At 43.8% G+C, this 7,504-nt stretch overlaps 1 pseudogene; it reads right to left on the bottom strand.

Annotated features, from left to right (window-relative positions):
- Nucleotides 1-3,637: 3,637 nt before the first annotated feature.
- On the bottom strand, nucleotides 3,638-5,489 carry LOC108491468 (annotated as a pseudogene).
- Nucleotides 5,490-7,504: the final 2,015 nt, after the last annotated feature.

The following is a 7,504-nucleotide window of genomic DNA, read 5'->3' as shown; positions in this document are numbered from 1 at the left end:
GCTGTACCTTTTGGTGCCTGGTAGGACCTTTGGACTACAGAGAGAAGGGCATGTGTGATAGATATGGTTTGGTGCTGGGGATGTTTGCAGGATGGTGATACCGGTGCCTTGGAACTAAATGTCATCTGTGACTCCTACACCTCAGGAGGTTCCTCTCCTGCTCACATTACCTCTCCTCCCTCACAGCTACTGGCTGAGTGGGACTGTCAGCAACTCATCCACTCTTCCTCTCCTTCAGGACATTCTCCATCTACTGCCATAAAGAGCATGTGAAAATATGTCCCTGATAAATCTTTCTCTGGCACCCACTACCCTTTGATAAACTCAGATGTCCTCGCTGTGATTGGAACAGTATCCATGTGTTAGATATATGTGTATATTTTTTCTCTTTGAGACAGGGTCTTCCTGTAGCCCCAGCTGGCCTAGAACTCACTATGTAGACCAAGCTGGCCTTGAACTCACAGAGATCCCCTTGCCTCTTTTTCCAGAGTGCTGGGATTAAAGTGGTGTGCCGCTACTCCCTGCCAGATATGTGTACCTTATGTTGACCTTCACACATGCATTCATTTCTTATCTTCAAATGAATGAAGTCATCTCTTTATCACCACTTGGGACTTTTGCCCGTGTACCTGTTCCCTCTTTTAGTGAAACTCTTCTCCCAAACCTTCGCGCTAACACCCACATGTCTGTCCCTTTAAGGCTTTATTTAAATATCACTGCTTTCCAGAAATCATCTGTGGCTCTTCAGGCTAGGTCAGGCCCACCTGTCTTAGCTGCTCTCTCTTTTCTTCATTACAGTGCATTCCGCAGTGTTTATCATAGCATTTTGTGCCTATGTAGGTATGGACCATGTCCGTCTTGCCTGTCCTTATGTCCTCAGCTTGTAATGCAGTGCTGAACCGCAACAGGCATTTCATGTCTACTGAGAAGCTAAGTAAGTTTTACATAGTAGAAAAGTCTCAGTAAGATAAATACTACATGGTTTCCCTCATATGTGGAACTAAAAGTTGACCTAGAAGCAGAGAGTTGAGTAGTGGCTGTTAAAGGCCAGGGAAGTAGCTGGGAACTGGACAGAGGGAGGCTGGATAGTGGGTAACACAAGACAGCTGCACAGAGGGAATAAGTTTTCATGTTCTGTGCATAGTAAGGTCAATACAGTTTACACAACCTTTTACATACTTCATAAAGAGCTAGAAGACAGGCGGCCAAAGATTCCCAACACAAATTATGAAGGTTTCAGGGGAAGGAAAGGCTATTTACTCTGGTTTGATCATGGTATACTGTATATACATACTGAATTATCATACTGTTCCCCATAATGTGTCAAAAATAAAAAAAGCTTGTTGAATATTAACATGAATTTAAAATTATGCACCAACCAAACACCTGTTAGCCTGAAACAATGCTATAACAGAGATTTCAATGTTATAGTAAAAGTTATTGTACCCTTGATCTTAGTTTCAGTGTTTGCAAGAAAAGTGATCTTTGGAGCATAGTTAATAAATTCACAGTAATGACATTGTCAAAGATACTTTTAGATAGAATCCAGGTACAAAGCATCCACACATGGAAGATGCCAGAGAGAAAAGAGCTCTTCCTTCATAGGCAGCCTTGAACCCCGTTCACATTGCTGAGTGTTGCTTTGTGCAGTTTGTGCCCAGCCCAGTCAAGCCAACATGAAAGGGCCTCATTGGCTTTTAATAAGCCACATGGTTAAAACTTCTACACATATTTCTTCTGATGCCTCCAGGCACTGCTAAGCAGCTGGTATTAATGAAGAAGAATGACCAGTGACATCATGGCCTGTTGTTGCTAGGAAGCAACAGTTTATAACCAGTAGAATTATAGAGCAATAGGCAGGCACACACAGGAACTGAGGGGCCTGTGGTTTCTGAATTTCACCTAGGATTGGCTGCTTGTACAGCTGAAGGCAATACAATGCTGGGGTGATTAGTGAGGGTTAATTCTATTCCTACTGATACAGGTCTTGGTAAATGGGACCATTACTTTCAACACCCATCAAAAGTTCTTCAGAGCTATTCTCCCTCACTGAAGCTCCTGGGGGGACCTGTGAACAGAGACTGTTTAAGAAAAACAATAGCATAATGTTTTGGAATGTTACTTCTCTAAACTGTCCATCTTTCCTTGTGTAACATATTTATTTCCTCCCATTACATGCATTAAATTTTTATTATGTTGAGACTCAATTCCTGTGATAGCCTTTCAAGATAAGCCAGACGGAGGGCTTTCCCACGTGTGGAGGATCATTTTTAGTTTTCTATAAGCTTCCAGGCAAGACTCAGCACTTTCACTAGGACCCACAATAAATAAATAGAAATAAGATGGAACACAATCACTTGGGTAGCTTTCACATCCTGCATTTCACATGGACGTGCTTCCGAAAGAGCTCTGCCTTCCTCCTCCAGCACTATGCTTAGTCTACCTACTTTCTTTTTCTCGTCTATATTTTCCCCCTTTTAACCTTTTGTTTGCCCTTGTTGCAGTGCTGGGCATCAAAGCCAGGGATCGTGCACACCAGGCACAAGCTCTGCACTGAGATGCATCCCCAGCTACATCACTTCCTTCTTATCAGGAATGACTTGGCCCAATAAGCTTAAAAAGGAGACTTTATAGCAAAACCTTTTGACTAATATAGATCAGATTTTCTCTGTCCTTACACAATAGTGTATTGGAGTTGGCATCTTTTTTCCATTTTCCTATGCCATCTCTTTTTTCTTGTACTTTCTATTCTATTTGGTGCAAATTTGTGTGTGTGTGTGTGTGTGTGTGTGTGTGTGTGTGTGTGTGTGTATGCTGACCTGGAACTGGCGATGTAGACCAGGCTGGTTTCAAACACAGAGATCCTTCTGCCTCTGCCTCCCAAGTGTGGGGGATTAAAGCTGTGTACCACAATGCTTGGATATATATAAAATCCAAAAGAAAAATTTAAAGTTAGTGTTTGGTGTGGGAGCTGAAATGGTGATGTTGTGGAAAGCAGAGGTAGGTCTACATGGCTAGCACCAGCAATTTTGATATCTGTAGAGGAAAAGAAGTCTTAGCTGAAGGTGCTACATGAATGAGAGCTACAGTTAAACATTCCAGAATACATGACCACAATGGCCAATGTTTATGAGTACTGCCATAATTGAATGTTTATATATCCCATCAACCCAAGTAAATGTGGGGAAGCCTAATCACCAGTGTGATGGTATGAGGAGGTGGGACTCTGGATGTAACTTGGACTTGGAGGTAGAACTTCATGAATGGGATTAGTGTCCATATAAAAGGAGACCTAGCCCCATCCACCATGGGGGCACACGATGAGAAGCTGTCGTTATGAACCAGGAAACAGACCCACATCAGACACTACATCTGCTGATGCCTTGAAATTGGGTTTCCCCACCTCTAGAACTACAAGAAATCAATTCTAGTTATTTATAAGCTACCTAGTCTATAGTATTTTGTTACAGTTGACTGAATGGACCAAGACAATTTCCTACTATATATCACAAACGTTTTGAAGTATGGTAGTCTTCTGAAACTTTTTTTGTCTTGGCTTTGAAACTGGAACATTTACCATATGACCACTGAGGACCATAAAGAACATTTTATGACCATATGAGGATTATTGAAATCCTCAAGATGAGCCGGATGCTGCAACAGCTGCTCTCTTGGGCTTAGGTGGTGTTCCTTCACAGAAGCCATGTCTTAGTCTGTGACAGACAAGTTTTATGTGCCTCATTCTGTCCAATCCTGGTAGTGTTTCACCTCAGCCTTGGCTCTCAAGTTATCCTTTCCCTCATGCTTGGCAGGGTAGCCACTTGCCACAGGCCAGCTTCTTAAGGTGATAGGCCCTAGAGCCCTAGCAGCAGCACAGTGTGTGTGTCTTATTGCAACACTTTCCAAACAATTATGTTCCTTTTGTCTTGTTGCTTCTGAGGTCAAGACCAAAGAGACCGGAAGAGAAGATACTTCTGCTATTTCCTCTTTTAAAATTCTTAATGCTTCCAAGAATCCTGTGAAGGATCATAACACACTGTTATGAAAGGATTTGGGGATTTTTTTTTTTACTTAATAGAGCTCTAATTTGGATGTAATTTATTTCTTTCAAAATTTGTGTTGGTATTTAATTGCTATTGTGAGCACTGACTTATTGTAAAGGATTAGGTGTGGGACTTAATGTGAATATAGTGTATAGAGGTGGGACTTTGGAGAGTTAATTAGTATTTACATAAAATCATGAGGAAGCAGTCCCAGAGACAGAATACTGGTTGCTTTAATAAAGAAGGAGACAGATGGGGTTGGAGAGATGGCTCAGCGGTTAAGAGAACTGGCTGTTCTTGTAGAGGACCCAGGTTTGATTCCCAGCACCCACATGGTGGTTAAAAACCACCTGTAATTCTAGTTCCAGGGACTCTAACACCCTCTGCAGGTATTGTGTGACCCAGGTGCACTTATATACATGCAGGCAATATACTCATACACATAAAAAAATAATAAAATCCATATTTAACATATGGCAAGAAATTTCATTTGTCTAGAGATATGACAGAGATAGGGTTTTCTCTGGGATCTACAACTTCTCCAACTATGTATATTTGTTATAATCATTGTGCTGCTCATGAGTTCCCTCCCATTGAGAGGGCTGTAGTCCAATTAGATAGCTGTTGGTAACACCCCAAATAACAGTGCCACTGCTGTTCCAATAGAGGTAGTTTTCTGTGCTGGTCATTATGGTTATTAGGCTTTAGGGCTGGGTTGAACCATTGATTGACTTTCTCTCTTAGCAGCTTGTGCAGTATCCTCTAGAACTATGAGAGCTAAACTTCAGGTAGAAGACTTCCAGGTCAGTACCTGCTACATTACCCGAAGTCCTGTGTCAGAAGTATGTCCTGTCTTCAGCAGTAGGGTCTTTTCTTCCAGTTCTGGGAGATAACCAAGAGCTCTGGCAATAGCCAGTGTTATTTTGGGAACCTTTTTCAGAATTCTGACCAACCACTTGAAGGGAGATCTCTCCTGTCTGGCACTATTCCTTGCCATACAGCCCTCCAGGTATACACATGCACTAATGTTCAGACACCGTATATGTATTTCTAAGGGCATTCAGGAGCAAACTAATTTCCCTCTGGCTTCCTATGCCACCAAAGCTCCAGTCATCTCCCTTCTCTCTCCCCTGTCCAACTTCCCTCTTCCCTCCCTGTGGGAGACAGGCTTGAGCCTAGGGTGAAAGTCTTATTTACAGCCATACAGCAGGCCTGAGACAACGGCCCAACCACTGGAGCCACAAGAAACACCTTGTGACATTTTCTCCCATTGGCAGATCATGAGACTGATGCCTAGAACTCACCACTCCTTAATCACCACCCTTGAGATCCCAAATTACAACACTTAAGACAGCCTGGGTCATGTGATTTCCTATAAGGAAACCAGAACCTAAGTAACCTGAAAGCCATTATGCTAACTCTGAGGTGTCTGGCTTACGACGTCATGATAGGACACAGCCCTGCCAAAGATCTGAGTTGTAACTTCTTGCTTGGACCCCTACCCCTATATAAGCTTGTGCCCTTCTACAATAAACTGATCTGCATCACTGAACCTGGTCTCCTGTGTCTGAATGCCGCTCCGCTGACACAGTCTCCTCACCAGCCCTGGGGTCCGGGACCAGGCAGAAGTAGAGACGAAGGAAGGCATCAGGGCAGAAAGCAGAAGAGCGGCCTCAGCTCGGAGTGAACGGAAGAGCGACCACAGCTTGGGCCGCAGTGAGGAGCAAAGGGCAGCACCCAAGCGATCAGGGGCGGTGCCCAGAAGGTGACACCGGTGTGATTGCAGGCGGCGCCCGTGTGATCGGAGGAGGTGCCCATGCGATCAGCACCACATGAATGGAGGCGGCCACAGGCCGCGCTGGTGCAAGTGGAGGATCGGCGACCGGAGACAGCACCCGGCACTGGGAGAGTGGAGGGGCAGCTGCAGCTGGCGGTGGCCGCACCTCCCCAGTCCAAGTGCCACCTTATTATGCACTCTCTCCCCTCTACAGCACCTGCCTCCCACCATCCCCCCCTCTCCTGAGTTCTCTCCTCCCCCACCCCCATGTTCCTCTGCATCAAAGATGTTTCTTTTTGCAAAAGATGGAGGCTACTGTGGAGTTCCACAACTGGTGACACATAGAGCACATACATCTGAGAGATGCTCGGCTCTAGGTGACACATCTACAGTGGAACCTCTACACCTAAGGCTCATGGAACATCGCACAACAGGGGGTGGAGAGAATACTAGCACATTCCTAAACTCTCTCCAGTAAAGCTCCCTCAAACAGAGTGAAATGCACACAGAAGGCAACAAATATCTCAGTTTTTTAGAATAAGAGACTGTGGGGTATGTATCCCTAGATAGGACTCACCCACCCAGGGCTCTGGGACCATTGGGGAAGAGGGTAGAAAGGTTGTAAGAAGCAGGGTTGGTTCATGAACATAGGGAAACAGAGGTTTTCAGGCCACTGGAAGCTTGACCATGTGAGCTTGTAGTGATGGTGGTGTTGTGCACAGGACCCATGCAGAGTCAATCAGACAAGGGCTCAGAGTGGAACAAGGGAAATGAGCAGTGGACTGGCCTTAGCCTGGGTACTGTTGGAGACTTATTACTGCTGGATGAGGGAGAGTAGAACTTCCTCAAGATCTCTAGATAGGCTGACTAGACTCTAGTAGATGCACTTGAACTGAAGAACATCTGGGTACAAATGCTTGACCAGTTAGGACTTACCATGTATGGCAGAATGCTTGAGGTCTGGTGGGGGTAGGGGAGGGCATGGATAAAGGAGGGGGTTCTAAATTTGATTAAGAACTGTTGTATGAAATGTACAAAAACTCAATAAAAATATTTAAAAAAATAAAGGAGACAGACCAGACAGAGAGACAGACAGACACACAATCTGCCTTGGTATTCAGCCAGCAAGAAATTTACTAATAGCTGCTAGCCTGTGGGTGCCCAAGGTAGGAGAGAGGAGTCTGGAGGATACAACATAGATCAAAACTATCACCAACTAACCAACAACCAACCAAAACAGACAAAACAGCACAACTTTAAAAACTCTGGTCCCACATAGAGGGCTAAATATGGACTTGAGGTCTGGGAGAACTTGAATAAGAGTGGACCTAGGGGAGGCAGTCTTAGAGAAGCATCACTTCTGGAAGGAGACAGAGAGCATGTAGCAGAGAAGGAGGTAGTAAAAGGTAGAATTAACAATTATACAGAAATCAAAAGATGGCATAAAACCAAAAATATCATCCATTAAAGAAATCGGGATTTTCTATATTGACAGAAGAGGATGATCTTAAGCTGGAACTTCTGATGTGTAACAGGAATATCAGATTAACTCTATAAGGAGATAATGGAACAAAATAGAAGATGAAATAAAAATATGTCAATCTTGTTATAATGAAATGCTTCTACTAATTATGTGATTATTAAATAAATTAAAAAAAATTTTTTTTGGTCTTTTTGAGACAGG

Source organism: Nannospalax galili, unplaced genomic scaffold (assembly GCF_000622305.1).
Source record: "Nannospalax galili isolate Female #2095 unplaced genomic scaffold, S.galili_v1.0 scaffold2423, whole genome shotgun sequence".
In the NCBI taxonomy this organism is placed as follows: Eukaryota; Metazoa; Chordata; class Mammalia; order Rodentia; family Spalacidae; genus Nannospalax; species Nannospalax galili.
The sequence above is the reverse complement of the archived record's forward strand: the minus strand, read 5'-3'. Positions and strand labels throughout refer to the sequence as shown.